Below are 19309 nucleotides of genomic sequence, written 5' to 3'. Positions count from 1 at the left end.
CCTTGGCAGCATCATTTCTGTTTGGGATGCTGACTTCCCAGCTTGACAGAAGACAGACACGCTACAGACCACCAGAAGAGAAGCTGGTAAAGCACCATTTCATCACACTGCAGAAAAATGGGAGAGGATCATGTACAGCCCTGAGAAGTGGTACAGCCTCGTCCAGCCCTGCCTGCCCCTGGAGCCTCCATCTTCTGCCATATCCTCTTGCACATCTGCACTTCCCAGCACACATTGGTCTGTGATGCTCTTCCCTTCCCTCCTTGCCCTGCTGTAAGGATCACACAGACTCCTGCTGATGCAGGATGTGTTACAGGATATACCACCACTCAGACCTGTCATGAGGAAAGCACTGGTACAAGCTGACCAACTCTACTGTGCCTAAGAAATCATACTATGGCCACTCCAAGTGTCATCTCCAAACCAAGGCTGGAGCCTGGATACCACTCACAGGTTAAAGGCTGGGCACTGTCATTCTGGCTTGGAGGACAAAGAAAGCGAAGGCAAATAAGGATGAAGGTTTTAGTTTCCTTCATCCTAACCAAACATCATCTCCATTCCAGCAGCTCTGTAAAAGCAATGATACAAGGGACATTCCTTGCAGGTAAGCCTGCTCCTGCCCAGCACTGTGGATCTGCAGTCACTCTTCCCATGCCAAGCGCTGTTATTCAGCTGGTTTTAACTAGACCATGCTAAAATGTTTGGGTTGAACTTCATCTTGCTGGTTAGCTGCCTAATGCTGAACTCTCTAAGCAAATATAGTTATAAATATATAATTTCAGCCAACCTGATTCATCTATTTCCAAGAACATCGTAAGGGGAAATGCTTTGGTTTCTCTTGCTTTTGTTACAGAGAAATCTGATGACCTTTTCTTTGAAGAGCTCTTCAAGCTGCATGTTTTTGGCATGCGGACTTGAAGTTTGGCAAAAGGAGAAGCAGGGAAGGCCTTTGGTTTAGTCCAGATGCACCCTTTGCTGCCGCCAAACTTAGCCAAGTCTTTGAAATATTCCATTTCACATGTGCTCCCTTAAGGCAGTCTTATAGAGCTTACCGGCTGAATTCCCTGAAACTTTTTCCCTTTCAGGATGCACTCCAGCCAAGGACTCAGCAGAATTTCCAGATAAGCAAAGCTGTGGATCGCTGCAATCTAAATCACAAGTCCAGCCCATCCCTGAGACTAGGCAGCTCCTGCCACCTCACACACCCCATCCTGGCTCAGGCAGAATGAGCAATGCATGCACATGCAGTGGGGAAAGGGGCTGACTGGACCAAGAGACATAAACATAGAAACTACTGGGTGAAGGGAGGATTTGGGATGGGAATTTGAGTGAAGGGAAACTGGACTGAATCTAAGAGGGAAAAGGAAGGTGAGGTCTTTCATGAGGACTCAGCATGAAGAAATGCAACCAACTGAGAGCACAGCACAATGATGCAGAGGATCGGCAAGGCTGCACCCCTGGAGAAAGATGGGATATCCCAAGAACCAGAAGAAACAAGGAGAGGGGCAGGAGGAGGGGTCAGCCACTTATTGCTGAGTATTACCAGCAATAAATGAAGCAAGCACTCAGTTAAACCAGGAGGTCTTGGATGGCATTGTAGGCAGAGGTGACAGCCAAAAGGTGCACAGGGAGTGTAAGACTTTGGGGGTGTCAGGACAAGACCACATCTGCAAAAAGGTTTCTTTAACACAAGGCATGGAGGGGTAGCAGTATGTCATGGAAGTACACTGTGAGTGCTCATCCTGGTAGGGGGTGAATCAGTCCTGCACCACAATGCCCTGCTAGTGGAAACCAGCAGAGCCCGTTAAGCTTGAGCTGAGAGTCTCCCAGAGGTGTGCAGGCTCCTGTCTTGGAAGACAGAAGAGGGAATTCATCAGAATGTAATAGACTGTAAATAAGGACACTGCTCCCAAACAGGGAGGAATACATCCGGCATGGTGTGGTGCAAATGAAACCCTCCAATGTGTCTGAGGCTCAGAATAGCACCATTTGTTTATTTATTTTCATTGTGAAGCTCTGTTTTTGCTTGGAAGCAGCTGCACTGAAGTCTTCGCAGCTCTGAGGTCTCCAGCCTCAGCTGTAGCCTAAAGGAGGGCAGGAGGTTTGGAGACCATCCAGGAAAACATTTGAAGCTTGTGAGCCTTGCTTTGCACTAGCATTCTAGCATTAAGAGCCCCCTTCACAGTCATACTTCATTAGCTCTAGGAACCAATGCAAACAGATATTAGCTTTTCATGGGACCACTGTTCACCATGGATGAGCAGCCAACACTACCAGTCTCTGCTTTTGCTTTGTTTTTCCCTTAAGGAGGAAAATTTTCCTACCACTTTCCTAAAATAAAAAAATAATAATAATTAAAAAAAAAGCAACACACACACACAAAAAGCAGTGCTTACCCTCACAAAGCAGCAAGGCCTTTTCATTTTTCTCCCAGAATCACACAGGAAGACCAGAACAAATCCAGTCACTTTTTCTTAGGAAACACATCTCCTCTTCCTGGTCTCATACCTGGGCGAGAGCAGAAAGTCTGTATTCAGGCTGTGTCAGCAGCATGGGGGTGGCTCATCCATCTTCCAGCCAAAGTGCCAGCCAGTGACTCATCTGCCATGGAAATCAGGGTGCATGAAGCAGAAGAAGAATGGAGAAAGCAGTGGTCCATGTTATTCCAAGTGCATCACTTTGCCAGGAGATGTCTTCCTATGCAGATGGGGTCACCGGTCCTGGCAGACATGATGGGCAGAGCTGGACCTCAAGCTGTGGGGAAAACTGAGATGGAGAGTATTTGTGCATGCGAGGGCCATTGGGAAAGGGAGCATCTGTGGGCAGCTCTCCCCTGAAAGGCTTCCTATATGGAGTGGCTTGAGAGTATCTCTTGGAGCTTTCTCTTTGTACTAGAATATCATGAGTCAGAGAGGGCCCACAAGGATCATCGAGTCCAAATTACAGTGAAGTATTGAGTATTGAATCTTTTATTCTGCTGTAACAGCAGGTTCTGTATTCTGCAGGGAGCTTTTACTTTTTAACACAAACCTGAATTCCTGACAGCCAGGCAGTTGGGCAAAATGCCCTCCCTCCCCCAGGCCTTCACCGTGAAGAACCAGGGCTGCCTCCTGGTCCCCAAGTCCTGCCCTGCCAGACATTCCCCTGCCATAGTGGCTCCCATTCAGCACCATGGTCATGCCACCACATTTTGTTAGCAGGGCATCGTGGCAAACAGTGGGATCAGTGGTCCAGCTAGGATGCTGAGCCTGTAAAAGGACAAGAGGGTCATGAGCTACCTGGACTGTAGCTCCCAGGAGACAGAGCAGCATCAATTCCAGCTCTGTGTTTTAATCTCTCTCTCTCTAGAGGAAGGCCAGGCAGGCATCTGAACTGGGGTAGTCTGCAGAAACTGCACCACCCAAGTGGCTTTCACAGGAGCATTTGGCATCAGGACTAGATGAGATTTGGCTGCTGAAGTCCTTCTGCCCTCAACTTCTCCCCTACCAGCTGGCTCCTACCAGCTGTTTCTCTGTCTTTCCACCACTGCAGTTTCAGTTTTGGCCAAGCCGAAAGATGAGCCTTTCCAGCCTCAAAGCTGGGAGTCTTATGAAAGGAGCTAGACGTTAGCAGAGACTGTTTGCCTCACGAGTTGATCTGAGAGTTCCTCCAAGGGGCAATGGCACTGCAAACCTACCATTACTCTCACCCTGCATATCTACAGGTGTCTGCAGAGCTGTCAGACCTGTGGTGCTCAGCAACCTCAGGCATCTGCTCCAATTTCTCTGGGAGAGACAGCCAGGACACTTTGCTGGGCTTGAGCAGCTCCCACGCAGCGGGCCAGCGCTCGGTGCCAGGGGATGTGTGTGCAGAGCCAGCCGGAGGTAGAATTTGAGCCTGCTTTCTCTGAGACAGCCACGGCCAAGTCCAGAGGAAAAGGCAAAGAAAGGCTTTGCTGTCAGAGTCAGGGTTTACAACCAGCCGTAAATGGCCTCAGTCCCTAAAGTTCCCATGGTGACAGTCCTGGTGGGAACAGAGCTGTCTCCTCTGTCCAGTCCCCACCAGCCCTTCCCAGGTCCGGGGGTGCAGCCGCCTGGCACAGCCTGAGTGAGCTCACCCAACTCCACTATCTCTAAGATGGGGAACAAAGTGCAGCCCCAGCTCCAGGGGAGCAGCAGCCAGGGCACCTTGCATAGCATCCCTCCAGGTATGAGCTGCAAATACAGCAGCTTTGGGCCTTGATGCTTCTCCTTCAGCTGAGTAGAGGGTTTGGTATTCACCTCCCTCCACTCAGGCTCCAGGAGGCAAGAGATTGGAGACAGCAATGGATGGACCAGTTCTCTACTGGACACAGGTACAGAGCACTTTCCACTGAGGGCAAAAGCAAACTTTCTGCAGAGAAAGGCTGGTTTTAAGACATGTGCTTTGCTATAAGCTTCTCTTCATTCACTAGCTGGTTTTCTTTGCTGGTGTCCGGCTGACTTGACTTATAACTCTTCCCAAAACATGATATTCTCTTGCTTGTTGTATCAAATTGCTTACTTAATGCATTCAGAAGGGGGAAGGCCCACTGCAGAGGCATCAGTGTGCAGTGCAGATCTAGGTTTGCTCCCAGGGAAGGCTCCCTTTCACCTACTGGGAGACCATAGGCAAATCACTTGGTTTGCCTATGTCAAAGACTGCTGTGCGTTAGAAAAAGACCTAGCTTTTTGCCTCCTCTCACTCTGCCTTCCATGATGTTAGAGAAAAATCTTGTGGAGATAGATGGATGGACCACATCCTACCACGGGAGCTACTCTAGATGCCATTCAAGTGTGACTGGTCCCACCAGACTATCCCCAGTGTGGACACGCTGCCTGAGCCTATCACCCATGGCTCCCCATAGAGCTGATGGGAAGAAAAAGTCTTTTTAGGACTTGATCGAGCTATCCTGTTAGATTCATCTACTTGAGGATGAAACAACTGATGACCTATAAGTGCTATTGGCTGCTCATGAAGCCCAGGACATTTGGTGACATTGGATGTCTCCACTGCAGAGCATGAGATGTGGTCAGACAACTCGTGCTGGCCGTGGCAGCTGCAGTTAGGATGCACAGATGGTGTGACTCCGGTGAGTGAAAGAGCATCTCCCTGTGTGTAATTCCTCTTAAGGCAGAAGCCTTTGCCTTGGCTGGTTATGGCATCACTGTGCAACAAACATGAGTCACTGCTGAAACAGGCTGAATTACGACTCCTTGCTTGCTGAGTTTAAAACAGAGGAAGGCAAATGGAAGGGCCTAAGCATGTGAAAAATGTTCCCTTTTCAAAACTGCCATTAGCCAATTGAAAATCTCTGTATTTGGGTTGCAAGTCTATGCCAAGTCTCTGTCTGAGGCTCAGTTCAAACACTCAGGCTATATAATCCCTTCCAGTCTGGGCTCATAATGGAAACGCCAACAGACCGTTAAGCACAGCGGTATTGCCAGGTTTTGCTATAATTAAATACACACAGGAAAAGGTATAAATAACCAGGTTAAACTAAGGCAGGGGGCTGTGATTGAAGGGATCTCCGGGAAAGCCTGCAGCCTGGTTGTGTCTGACTGGTTCAGGGGTGGTCGACTGGGGACTTGGGATTTGTGCCTGGCTCAGGTAAGTCCTCACTAGCAGATGCTGTGTATTAAAGTGAAGTCAGCTGGCCTCAATCACCTGCAGAGCATGATGTTCCAAGCCCCCAGGTCTGTGCTCCTGCCCTTGAGGCAAGCTTTTTTCTGTAAGGCAAGCTAAATCTTGCCTTACAGAAAGCCAGGTAAGGGGGAAAATGGGAGCCTTGCTGCCTTCTGAGTCACACTCAACCTTCCTGGGTTTATTTGCCCTGTTGGGGTCCCATGTTTGTTGTTTGCCACCTTGTCCTCATTTCCAGATGAAAGTGGCCTGAGGAAGTGGTGATGCAGAAGCCATAGATAGAAAAACTTAAATATATAGCAAAAAAAGAGTGGTAGAGGAGGCAGAGACTTCTTCCTGGGATGTTGGTTCTTGCAGACCACTTGGTCCACAGCCTGTGGGTCCCCCAAGGGAAGCACCTCTCTGCAGCACACAGGCATTGCATAGCAGACAGCAGACACACGGCAGGTTCCACTCTCTCCTCTCTGCAGAATGTTCCCACTTTCCCATCCCAGCTGTCTGGTAATAAACCCTCCTGCATGTAGATGCTGGGGAAAGGGGGAACACCCCCAAAGAGGACACTGGCTTAGGCGTGCCAGCAGACAAGTAAAGCCTAGAAAAGGCAGATTCAAAAGAGAAACATTCCCAAGCCAGCCTTCTACCTTCTGGTGATGTGTGTAAGTAACACCATGGGAATGCTGCAGGGTTCTCAGGAAAGGCAGCGTAGGCTGCAGGATGCACCAATGCTGCTGCACAGTCCCATCGTTGCTCAGGGCAGCAATACCAGGTCTTGAGCTTTTCAGTATAATTAGCTGCACGCACACATCCCTCACGGTTTTCCTCTTGTGACTCTAAGCTCAGTTTGAATGAGTTTTCTGGGCCAACTCTTCTAAATTTGTATCAGTATCCAGGGAGCTTTAGTAAATAGCACAGTAAATATTTGGTTTTGATATTTGTCTTTCAAGAAGACAATGAGGCAGCAGCCATGCATAAGGACATGGCCACGCGTGTGACCTCAAGTAATCACAGAGCTCACCCCACATCCGAAAACTGAGGCTCACTTTTCTGTCTAAAGAAATAACTTCACTGAGATTAATGTGAAAAAAGACCTCCTCCACTGAAACCAGATCCATGCATGCTCTAGCACATACACATATTTGTGTATGGTCATATATTTTTCTGACCGGAGTCATCAAGCATCAAATCTCGCACTTTCCAAAAAAAGAAAAAGCTCATTTCCAGCCTGCAAGACCAGCTCTGACCTCAGCTTGTGCTTCCCCAGCTGAGCTAATAACACTCCCAACCCCCAAAATATGGAGGCAGCTCAGAATGGAAATGTTAAAGAGCCGTAATTCCAGAGGATGTGAATGGCTAATTCTGTACATTCAAATGAAACAGAGGGGAAATATACTGAATGGAGCCCATGTATAAGATCATATGAAATGTAAAAAGACTTGTTGTTCGGCACACACACTGCCTCTTCAATCTAGTTCTGTTTAAATGCCCATTCTTTTCATTTGGCATCTCCTTGTCCCTCGATGGCTGAATCAAAAGAGGAACGAAATAATGACACAAAGATTTTTAAAAACTCAGCTCCAGCTGCAGCAGGGAGAAGCCTGAAGCGAAACGTGAGAGCGTACGGCTCTTTGTTAAGGCTTCCTTGGCTATAGAATATGGTATATGAAACGCCTGGCGGATCCTGTTTGGTCCTATGGAGGGAGAGCTCTTAAGGTGGCTCTCTTGGGTTTGTGGAGGATTGCAGGAAGGCTTCCCTGCATTTGCAGGCAGCAAGCGTCCCACCTGCAGAGACCCCAGGGCCCAGAAGGTTCCTCCTCCAAACACCCCAGGGGCCCAGGGCACTCTCTCCCTAGACGGTGGGTGGTCCAGCCTTTTTTTGTCTTTTTCTTCATTGTAGCTGCCACTTTACATTGGGAAACCAAACTCAGCACTTCTTGTTGGAAGATGGTTCCAATTTATACAGATTTCTAAGAAATAAATACGTTTTATTCCATGCCTCTAAGGTATTTTTGCATGCCCAGCTGGCAGAGCCACATACACAACTGCTACAAGGCGTTTGTGCCAGTGGAGAGTAGCCCATAGTCCCCAGCTAGAGCCTTTCCTAAACTCTACATTTGGAAGTTGGTAGAAGAGTTGATGCCCTGATGACTGCAAGGACCCCAGCATGACCATCCCAGCAGAGCTGGGACAGAGCTGGGGCAAGGCTGCCTGTCACCTCCTGATCTCCAGCACTCACAGAAATGTTCAGCAAGTCCTTGAACCAGATGCCCCACCACAGCCTCCTTGCAAATGCTGCAAATGCCTTTTGGGAGAGGGCATCACCCAGAGCACCCACTTCTGGAAAGGAAAACCACAGTTGCCTCAGGTCTCTGGCTGAGGACAAACCAGGGAGAGAAGGTGTGGTGTGGAGGAGGAGGCTCCCGAGGGCCACCACCACTCATTCCCTTGGCCAGTGCCATGAACAGCAACACCGAAAGACATCCAGTAAGCGCTGTGGTGACCGGCTCCCCACAGCTCAGCAACTTGGAGCCATATTGCTTAATCTAAACAAGTGTTCAGTGAACGTCAACACTAATTCATTTTCCGTGGGCTGAATACTTTTCCTCTCCGAGGCTCTTCCAGCAGCTGCGGCTGATTTCTGCTTATGCCCAGCATGTATTCCTCAGGACCCCCCACCTTCACAGTCACCATGGTGGTTCCCAGCATGTCCACTCACTGACACCAGCCCTTGGGACATGCTGGGAGTGGGCTCTTTCCAGGGCTTCCCTGTGGGAAAACCCAGTAATACTGGCATGGCCTGAGCTAGCATCAGCACTGAAGGCCCACTATGCAGCCTGTGCACCTGGACAGGTATGAAAATTATTCATCAGCATTGAATGATTCCCTGTATTGTGTGTTACTTGGGAAGTGGAGTCCTCCTATGTTGTGCCTACCCCACCTCACAGGTGCTGGGCACCCACTACAGGGGCAGCACAAGCAGAGGGCCGTGCCTGGACAGGCAGCAGGATGCTATCCTGCTGCATGGAGCACAGGTCTGCCCTGCTCAGCTCTTTGCCTGGCTGGAGGATCTTTGCAAAGAACCAGGGAGACATTTCCAAAGGTATTCGGTCACCGCGGTGCCCTTGGCTATCTTCGTTGAATCCCAGAGAGGAGGGTGCCATGACCACCGCTCCCTGCTGCCAGGGCCACGCCCCAGCCACGTGTGCTGCCGGTACATCAGGAGACACATCACCTGCCTGTCCCGGGGGCTGGTAGGAAGGAGCACATTCCTCCAGGGCCGCCGAAGCCACCTTATGACGCTTGCACGTGTGGCTGCCAGAAGGCTGTCATAGTGCAGGGGAGGACAGCCAGAGTGGCCATGTGATCCCTTCACTGCTATTCCTGGTGCCCAGTGAGGCTGGAGGACTGTCACACGGAGTGAGAATCACCCGGCTGTAGCGTGTAAGCCAGGTGAGTCCAGCTGTGGTGACAGCAAATTCCTAATTAGTTCATTGCATCAGACGGCCAAACACCCAGAGTCATTACCCAAGGATGGCCTACGTGCCCGGCAGGGCGTGCTCCCCTGATCCCTGCTTCCCAAAACAGGACTGGGAGAGCCAGACTAGCTCACCCTGGAAAAGGGACACGCTGTGTGGTGTGCCCAGCAGACCAACAAGCTCCAGGTCCCGCAAACCACATGGGGAAAACCCAGTGAGACAAAGTGCCAGGCACGCAGCAAATGGCCTGAGTATGGCTGTCCTACACGGTGAGGTCTCATCCTGCCCCATGCATGGATGTGGAGTGGGTCTCTCTTACCTACAGCCACAGGGACCTGAGCACAGGATCATGGGTTGCACACCAGCTCCTTCATCCTGCTCCCCTCCACCTGAGGCTGCAGGCAGGCATTATCCCCTCCTTTCCAACCACTTCCTGAGGACAGAGATCTGGGCACTAATTTGGACGCCCCTCAACGGAGTGGTATCAGGGCAAGCTCCCTGTGTGCTGGCTGGCAGGTTTGCAGAGAGATCCTCTCCCCGTGAGCTTGGCTGGACACTGTGTGAGTGCCCGACGGCAGATTGGAGCTCTGCCACACACCCACTCGTGGCAGCACCAGAGAGCAGCAGCACTGCTGCCTCAGAGGTAGCACAGGCAGGTCTGGCAGGGATTTATGTATCTTGGAGTTGCTTTCCCCATGGCGGTAGCTGGAACTGATTCTGAATACTTAGCTGGTTTAATATGAAAACAAAAATCCCTGGATTGACAGCTTGTCCGAGCAAGGGACCGTTTGAGTTCCTGGCAGCCAAGCAGCAAGAGCTAATGCTGGTCACAGGGTGGAGGTGAGAAACTGCGGGCCCAGCCGAGCAGCTGGGCTCTGCTCCATGCTTCATCTGGAGTTTAGATGTTCTTTCTTCCTCGAGCCAGGCTAACACAGGGTGATAAGGTGTGCCCTTGTCCTCCCTGGGTTCGAGCCCCATCAAGGCCTGTGATGTCAGTGGCTTGGACGTGCCACAAAGTGCAAAACCAGGCAGGGACCTCCTGCCAACCACAAGGTGGAAGCACCCATATCACTGCAGGCTCTCCTGTTCTCCTCCTGCATTCCCTCCTGGCCTCAGGGGCATCTCACTCCACCAGATGGAGTTCCCCTCTTGCTTGCCCTCTGGATGAAGGATCCTGCAGGATCCAGGATGTTGCAGAAGCATGGATTCCTATACACTAACCACTTCCCAGCACACAGCAATCCTACCTAACTGGTTCAGGAAAGGCGTGATGGAAACCCCTGTGTCCTGCTGAAACTACTGTGGGATTTAGGTCAGGGAGGTGGGATTATCCAGGCTAGAGCAGGTCCAGTGGGCACAAACAGTTCCAAAGGCACCATCAGATCTGCATGACACCATCCCTGGAGCACAGCTGGCCATGCTGAGGGCGTCAGCGCTGCAGCACCATCCTTGTTTATCCCCTAAGTAATGTGGGTGCTGCTGAAAAATTTGGCCCAGCCACTGCAAGCACTGTGCTTGCAGTTTCTGCAGGGTGCCTGGCCCCCACCACAGGACAGCTCTGCTCCTGCATAGTGGCATGGGGGTGGCACATGGGTAGGTATTCCCCACAGGAACTGGGTCAATGTGCTATTTGGAAAAGCCATGTTAGACCTTCTCTCTGGGAGAAGCACCTCTCTCAGGGCCTCATCCAGAGCTCTCCCTGAGTAGCTCTGCACCTCCAATGCTCCCCAGTAGGAAGCCTCACCAGACCAGGCAGACAAAGCTGCCTCTGAAGGAAATTTTATTCCCCATGTGACACATGAGCAAGGTAGATAGGAAAGTAGTGATTGCCCCAGCTCACTACCTCCTGGGAACAGCAAGGGCTGTTTATGGTGCACTGCAGGCAGGCGTGATCCACACCCGCTGCGGGTGGAGAGGGGCTGTGTGCTATGGGAGTGTGCACAGTCACTTCTTCCGTTCAGTCACCCGTCCCCAGCTGTGCCGGTGAAGCTATTGTCCTAGTCCCTACAGTGGGAAATCCCGGATCCAGCTGGAAATGACCAACACATATAGTCCCAGGTGAGCCTTGGAGGCCCCAGAAACAAAGGGAAAAAAAGGGGTTTTCCTCTCCTTATGTCAAAGCACCAAGCAGACCTCACTTCCTGCCTTTGCCAGCAAATGTCAGGGAGTTACTCAGCTTCTCCTGGGTTTCCCCACCAAAGGGGAAAATGCAAGTGGTGGGTGCTTGGAGAGCAGGATATGGGGCTGTGAACATGCCCCAGGGCACAGAGAAGCTGCAGGAGAATGCCCCAGCACTGCCCTGCGGGGCCGGGTATGGAAATGGGCAGCAAGGAGAACGGCGTTTGTTTACAGCACGAGGCAGGTGTGCCCCCCAAAGCCCAGCCTGTTCCCAGCATCCCCACCCTGGGACTGCCGACAGGCCACCGAGAGGCTCGTGGAGAGCAGCCCTGGGCCACGCTGGGACCCGAAGTCACGGTGGCAGCCCGGCGTGAAACCTGTGGGGTCTCGCTCGCCCCTGGGCGGGCTCAGCTCGGGGTCCGGCGGGGAGCGGCGGTGCCGGGCGAGGGGCGGCGGCGGCAGCTCCATCTCCGTGAGGACACCTTAACGGCGGTGCCCGCGGGCGCCTCCCGCCGCCCGCCCCGCTCGGCTCCCGCCGCTCCTCGCGGGGAAGCAGCTGACTCGGGGCGGCTGCCAGCGCTGCTGGCTGCTGGATCCGGCAGCGGCAACGTGCAGCCCGACATGTAAACCGGGCAGGCCTATGCTAATAGAGGGGGGAGGGTGCCTGGCGCAGGGGCGAGGGGGACGGAGGTGGAGGCCGGAGCACAGCCAGAAAATTCCGCCCCCCCCCGCCCCCCCGCTTCTCCATCACCACCTCCCCGCATCCATCTGCCTCCCCTCCTCCTCCTTCATTCATAAAATCCGGGCGGCACTGCCACCTACCGTAGCGTGCGACGGCCAGCCCGGCGCCCCGCTCGGCCCGCGGGCTTCCCCCAGCCCAGCCCCGCTGCCCCCAGCCGCCCCCCGACCCCTGCCCGCTAGCGCCGAGCCCACGGCGAGCCCTCGTCCCAGCGGCGCTCCCAAAGCCCACACGAGACTTCCCACGAGGCAGAACGGCAATCCTGTGCTTGCCCTTAAAGCCAAGGTGAGATCGCTCCGTACAGCCCCTCAGCCCAGGCTCAGGTGTGCCCCAGCTGTATTTGGGGTGGTCTCCTCGCCACCCTGGGGGTGAGCACAGGCAAGAGCTGAGCGGTCAGCCCCACCGCGACCCAGTCTGCTGGAAATCAGGAGTTAGCAGAGACAGCAGTCTCCTGCCCATGCTGTCTGGTTTCCCAACCTTAGGGAAACCCCCAGCTCGTGTTTCCAAGCACCTCCTTAAAACCACAAAGCTCGCTCTCGGCATGGGGGTGATAGGGGAGATAAAAGCCTAAGACAAGTCAAGGGCCTTAGGTTTTAAAAAAGGAGTTGAAAGTAGCACATACCCGACAGGAGAAGGGTGTTAGCCGTCAGCCATAGTCCCTGCTCAGGAAGAAACCCTCCCAGGGCCAAGCAACCCCCTTCAGGAAGAGACACTGAGGGGCAGCCCCTTTTCCTCGGCAATCCCTTTCCATCCGCTGGGGATGGCTGAGACTCCCACCGCCCTCTCCTTATAGCATTCTATTCTCCCTCCTCAGCACACAATGGGGCAATCCCTGGTTGGGTCTTATTCCACATCCCTTACCAATACCCACAGGAATAAACTCCTGTGCCTTCCCACATCAGGGGACTCTCCCCAGTCCCACATGACCCTTCCTTCCTTCCTTCCTTCCTTCCTTCCTTCCTTCCTTCCTTCCTTCCTTCCTTCCTTCCTTCCTTCCTTCCTTCCTTCCTTCCTTCCTTCCTTCCTTCCTTCCTTCCTTCCTTCCTTCCTTCCTTTCCTTCCTTTCCTTCCTTTCCTTCCTTTCCTTCCTTTCCTTCCTTTCCTCCTCCCTAACAAAGGACAGTTATCCCCAGTAAGCAAAGACGGCAACCCCACACCCCAGTGGGAAGCAAGCAGCCCTGCAGGGCAGCAGGGTCCAGACCTCCAGGCTCATGAGTGTGTGAGCAGGAGCAGCAGCCTCTCTGGTCAGGTATCCTCCCTGGCAGCATCTCAGCTCGCACCAGCCTCCCTCTTTGTTCACCAGTTCCCCCCCGCCAGGACTAAAGTCCCAATGGTGTGGGAGAAAGGGAGAGGGGTGAATTTGGACAGGCCCAACAGAACCTGGAGATAGGTCAGTGTGTGCAATGCCTGTGCAGGTGGAAGACCTTGCGCTTGAAGCTGAATGGGGAACACTGAGCATCGCTACAGGGAAGGGAAAGAGGGAGGGAAAGAGGGGAAAAAAAATCTTGTGAGTGCAGAGTTTGCAAAATGAGCTGGTGGTAAATAGCTGGAGGATAGACAGCGTCTCTGTACGTGAGGCACAGCACGGAGAACTGCACCTGAGCGAGGCTGGGCCACTGCTCACTCCAGCATCACACGTCACTCTCTGATGCATCCTCCCCAGCCTGCTCTCTCTCTGCACCAGCTCCCCCGCCTCCACCAAGAAATTGCAGTGGGAAAAATGGGTTCCCCCCCACACGCAGTGCAGCCACAAAGCAGAGAGCTGGGAGAAGCACAATTGAACTTGATTCAAGGCCCAGCAGGTGCCTGCCAAGGGAGATTCAGCACCACAAACCTCCTGATCCTCTTCTGCTGCTGGGAACCCACAGCCCCTTGAGCTCAGTGTCTCCCCACACTCCTGCTCAGCTGCTTTCTTCCCTGAGCAATGGCAGCCGTGTTTGCCAACACTCCCTGCTCGCTATCCAAGGCCCTTTGTTCCCCTCGCCGGGCAGCCTTCCTTTGCATTCCGCAGCCAGACGCTAAGGCCCAACACAGCTCATCTCACCTGGGGTGCTCTAGACGGGAGACCACCAGCTTTCCTCTCCCCCCCTCTGAAAGACCGGGCAAAACTCACACAGCACCTGGGAAAGGTATCTCCCTCCCTACGTGGAAAAGGAACAGAAGCCATCCTTTCCCTGGAGAGAGCCGCGCTCAGGGGTGTGGGTGATAGCAAACCCTGCCCCTCATTTGCAGTTTTCCCAGGCGTGCTCCCCAGGCCCGCCAGGATCGCCGGTCCCGCGGGAGGAAGCCGGCGGTCCCGCAGCCCAGTTCCGTGGGAAGGCAGCCCGGCACCCGCCTGACACCCTGTGGCCGCCTTCCGCCTTGCAGGGACACGGAGCGGCGTGGAGCGGCATGGGCACGGGCATGGGCACGGGCATGGGGAGCGGGATGGGCATGGGGAGCGGGATGGGCATGGGGAGCGGGATGGGCATGGGAATGGGCACGGGCACGGGCACGGGCATGGGCATGGGCATGGGCATGGGCATGGGCATGGGCATGGGGATCGAGCCCATGGGGAGGCTGTGTAGGAGGGGACGCACAGGGCCTCTTGGCAGAGCAAAGCTGACAGGAGCAGGGAGAAACTGCAGACTGGGCGCATGCCTGACTCCTGCCACCCGCCATCCAGGGGTGAAATGCTACATACTTTAACAAAGCAGCACACACACGTTCCAGCAGTTTCCATAAGGGCCCATGGATTCAGCCCAGCATGTCCAGGAGGAAAAGAATTTCAATTTACTGCTAGCTGATGCCACAGGCTCATAAGAGTGCACAAGACCTCTTGCTCTATGGCAGCACATGACAGTGGGGGCTGCTATAATAATACCCCGACAGAGGAGAGGCTCCTAAGAACATCCGTATGGGTTTCAAGCCCCTCAGAGAGTCCTCCCCACTGCAGAGCAAGGGCTTTTCCTTGCTCCTCCCTGGCTTTACTCACCTCCTGCCAGAAGGCTGAATTTCTACTTCCCAAAACACAAGCATTGGGGTCTCTGCAGAGGCTGGCGTAAAACATCATAATTTTCACACCACCAACTGCACAGGGTGCCCACTTGTTGCGTCCACATGTGAGGTGTGAGGGTCACAGCAACCACATGTGGTGTATGTCCCACACAGGTCAGGATGGGGGACACACTCATGGCAAGAGCTGAAACACCCTGGCAATTCCCATTGCTCAGAGCTAAGCCTGCAGCATGTCTGAGGGACCACCAGCAGCTGTGCCACTGCAGGACTTCAGCCCAGGGAAACTCCAGCAGCAGTTCTGGGTGGAGCTGGCACCCACCCTTCTCAAAGAAGTGGGAGGAATGGCTCCATGTGGTGCCTCAGAGGAGTTACTGATCCTCAGCATCCTCTTCTTTTCTCATCCCTGGAAAAGCTGGCAGGACACTGGGGGCAGGGGGAGGTGAAGATGTTTTGCTTGAGAGCTAATCTGCCTTGGAGCAGGTAGCCCTTGCTCCAGATGATCTCCTAGGTAACCCAAATGAAGCCCTGCAACCTTGATGAAAAAGTTGTCTCCATTTAGGAGGGAATCCTTTGTATACCCTTACTGACCTGCCTCCCTTCTCCATTTTACCAACCCAAATGGATATCCCACCCTAACTCCTTTCAGGGCCTCGGAGAGAGTCCTCCAAATCCCACCATGCACAGCACATGGCTGCCAGCTTGATTTTCCTGCAGGAACATAGCTAGGCCCGGGGAGTTGGTGACCCCTAAGCTTACTGTATTGCTCACAGCATTCATTCACTGCGTCCCCTGGACATCCACAGTCCCACGCGCCTCTGCAGGGAGAAAGACTGTGTCTCATTCCCAGGCCTCCTTGGGGCAGAGCTCTCCCTTGGTGAGAGCCCATTGGCAGCAGGGCAGTGAGGCCATCAGCTGCTTTCCTGCTCTGACTTTCTGTGGCTGCAGTTTGGAGAGATTTTGACGTGATAATCTGCCCCCGCACATCCCTCTGGCCGGAGCCCAGCGGGAATAACTGGAGACATTCAGACAATGCATTGCAGGGGAACCATTTTAATTAAAAGTGATGTTTTGGTCAGCGGGGCACAGACTTCTTTGGGGATATAAGGAGGAGAAGTGAGCTGGATGAGTGACATGGGGGGGAAAGCATGCCTGGCCAGGATTAGCTCTGAACTCAGCAGCTTTGCCAGGAAAGTGGGAAGTGGCAGGGTGAGCTGGTGCTCACTTCTCAGGGGCCTTACCATGGGTCTGGTGCTCTTGCAATACTCAACAGTGTCCTGAAAGCCTATTGCAAACTGGGGTACTCCCTCCCCTAAGCTTAAAGCATTTGCTGCTCCCTGAATACCAATCCCTTTCCCAGAAGAGAAGGAGGATATCTGTGCACTGCTTACAGATGTTTAGGGGTACAGTCATGCTGACTCTCCATCTCTGCCAGAAAAGAAAGCTAAAAGCTCAGCAGGGCCCTCCACCAGGTGGGCTAGTGCAGCATGGTGTGGGGAGCCACTGCAGCCACAGCCACCTCCTGTAGGTGGGAATCACCACACGGCCTGATGTCCCGCTGCAAACTCGACTGCCATGTTCTCAGCTCTGGTGGCAGAGGGGATCCATCACTGCTGGGAATGTGCTAAGACGGGAAATTGCTTGTGAGCGGGAGCAGGGTTTGAGGAAGACTTAGACAAGGGGATTCTTCCTCACATACAAGTGAAGAATCCCCTGGGACTGGGAGGCTTGAAAGGGGGCCAAGCCCTGGTGTCCATCTGAAAAAGCCTCTCTTAGGCTGGTTGTCTGGCTAGAGCCTAGTCCACCCTGGGCAGTTGTGATCTTCCTGCCTTCACAGAGGATGCTCTGGAAGAAAGCTCCCAGACAGCAAACCACACGATCCTAAATCATCAGGAATGTGTTTCTATTCAAACACCTGCTAGGCCTGTTTTCTGCTCCTGGGACAGCCATAGAAAACCACATCCAGGCCCTGCATGCTGCGTCCCCCGCAGCCATACCCCTGGAGGAGTCAGAGGTGGAGCAGCCTCCAGCCTGGCACAGAGGCAGGTGCCATGATGGCGAGCAGCACCACACTCCTGTCCCAGCAAGGATGTGCCCCACCACCTTCCCACCTTGGCTAGCAGCAGCCTGGCCATGTCAAACCACAATTACATCTCAGGGTAAAGTGGGGATCATTTCTAGCCTGCACTGCCAGTTCTCATGAAGAGCCATATTTGCTGATCAGCAATAGCAAGACAGAGGGAGCATGGCAGGAGCATAGGTGGCACAGGATGGAGGTGGGGAAGTTATGCCACTCGACCTTGGCAATGCCTGGCAAAACAGCGAGGAAAGGGTGGAGAGCGACTACGTGATGCTTTGCAGGGACAACTGATCTTATTAATAAAAGCTGCTTCTTCCCAAGGCCTTGATAATCTCTCCTGCTGCAGATTATTTACAGCTGTGGAATTTAATACTCCAATGAACAAAGCTCTCTGAAGCACAGAGGGAGCGAGCAGACTGTTAACCCTTCTGCACGGCACCAGGGTCTTTCGGCTTGGGTTTGATGTCCGAACACAGCTGAGCCACAGGCTGCCACAGCCCCTCAGCACCCAAGCCGGGTTGAGACTTGATAGAAAGTCAACCCAAATCCCATTCAAACACCTGGATTCCCTTAATTTAAAAGGAAGGCCAGTGATTAGTGCTCAGAGGCAGAACCGGGGCAGAGCTAGGGGGCTGTGTTGCCAGTGAGGTGTGGCTGCATTACGCCACCAGGTAAGCACTTGACCCTACAAATATTGGGTCAATAAACTCAGCCTCCAGGCTGTGGACATTGTCAGCCCTAGGTAAGTTATCCACCGCTCATGTTCACTGCCAGGTGTGTTAAACTGAGTCAGCTAACCCCTGGGAGTCCTGCTGTGGGTCTGCAACACTGGTGGGGAGATAACTGCAGCACAGCACTCCTGCTGCATTCCCTGGGACCAGAGAGCCCACGGTCAAAATAGATGCTTTAGCATATGGTCTGCAATGTAACCCCTTCCTCAGATTGTCTTAAAATCTGGTGTGTCTTGAAATCTGGTGCATCTCAAGAGGTGCACATAGGAACCATCAGACTTGGCTTATTGCGTGAATGGTCCCTTAAATACAGGTGATGTGGAGGGGGAGAGAATGGGGTGGGCTTGAGGCACAGCCTAGTGAAATCAGGTGAGAGGGATGTACAGGAATGACTGGTTAATTGTCTGGGCTTGTCCCACCAGCACCTGGGCCTGGTTTTGAGTGTGTTCACTGCTGAATGGGATGGGCACAAGAGAGCAACTAGGGTAAGTGGTGGGATGAGGGATTGAGAAAGAAAGGCAAACACCAGCCTCACTTGCCTCACTAGAATCTAGGGATCACCCATAACAAAGTGGCAGATTTTGGAGCCTTAAATGCAGCCTGGGTTTGATCTGCACCACTCTTAGCATGCCTGTATTTCAGACTTTCTCCAAGGACCACACAAATCTTTGGTCCAGTTCTGCACAGCATCGTTTGAAGTGTCACAGCAGCATTCCCACCATAAACTATATAACTGTAATCCCTAGACATGATCAACAGCCTGTATCCACCCCATCTAGTCCATGTAGGAAAAAGCAGAGCTATGGCAGAATTCATGTGGAATCTGTTGTCCCCTTAGTCATTAATAGCTTGGCTGCTGAAGTGCAGGAAACACAGAGCTCACACACCAACTCAGGAGTTCCTTGGGGTGGTAGTTGTGTTATTTCTCAGCAGCACTCAGCCTTTGCACAGCACCAGAGCAGCCTACAATACCTGCCCTAAAACCACAGTATATGCCCCCCAGGGGTTATGCAAAGGGGTTATGCAGCCCCTTTGCTCTTAACTTGAACGCCTCTCCCTGCAGTCCCTCTCCCTGCCCTGTGATGCCATCTGTCAAGGATTTCTCAGGGCTCTTCCCCCTCCTTCAACCACTCCACAGTGTAGCTGGAGGTTGTAGAAGGGAGTTTAGCTCAGCCTCAGGTAGCCCAAAATTTGCAGGGGACAGGCCATTAACTCTGCATTTCCCCATTCTTTAAAGTCTTAATGTTTGCTCAACTTTCTACAGAAACACAAGATACTGCCTGCCAGCCACTGCTCTGCATTGGCAGTCATTTGCCATTGAGTTTGCCTGCAAGCAATGCAGCAGTGAAGGGAGCCCAGGGAGCAGGGGAAGGGTGGATCTTGCCCCACAGAGCCCAATGGGTGCTTGGAGATCCTCCCCTGCAGGCAGGACAGCCTGGCTTCCCTTTCCCCCAGGTTCCACCATCTGAGCTGTCAAGCCTTCATAAGGGAACTGCCTCTGCAGGGCTGGATCTGATGCCCTGGAGGTCCCCAT

The 19309-nt window shown here is 53.1% G+C and overlaps 1 long non-coding RNA gene across 5 annotated transcripts in view; it reads right to left on the bottom strand.

Annotated features, from left to right (window-relative positions):
* The window catches only part of LOC146439379 (uncharacterized), a 43121-nt gene extending 28830 nt beyond the window's left edge, over positions 1-14291 (bottom strand). For 3 of the 5 annotated variants that reach the window (XR_014850777.1, XR_014850774.1, XR_014850776.1), the window contains exon 1: positions 2397-8777. This is a non-coding gene — a long non-coding RNA (uncharacterized LOC146439379). Of the gene's footprint in view, positions 1-2396; positions 8778-14090 lie in introns of those variants that run through there. The other 2 variants (XR_014850775.1, XR_014850773.1) reach the window with 2 other exon arrangements.
* Between the last annotated feature and the right edge of the window lie 5018 nt (positions 14292-19309).

This window comes from Lichenostomus cassidix, chromosome 3 (assembly GCF_008360975.1).
Source record: "Lichenostomus cassidix isolate B80296 chromosome 3, HeHo_3.0, whole genome shotgun sequence".
NCBI classification, from domain to species: Eukaryota; Metazoa; Chordata; class Aves; order Passeriformes; family Meliphagidae; genus Lichenostomus; species Lichenostomus cassidix.
The sequence above is the reverse complement of the archived record's forward strand: the minus strand, read 5'-3'. Positions and strand labels throughout refer to the sequence as shown.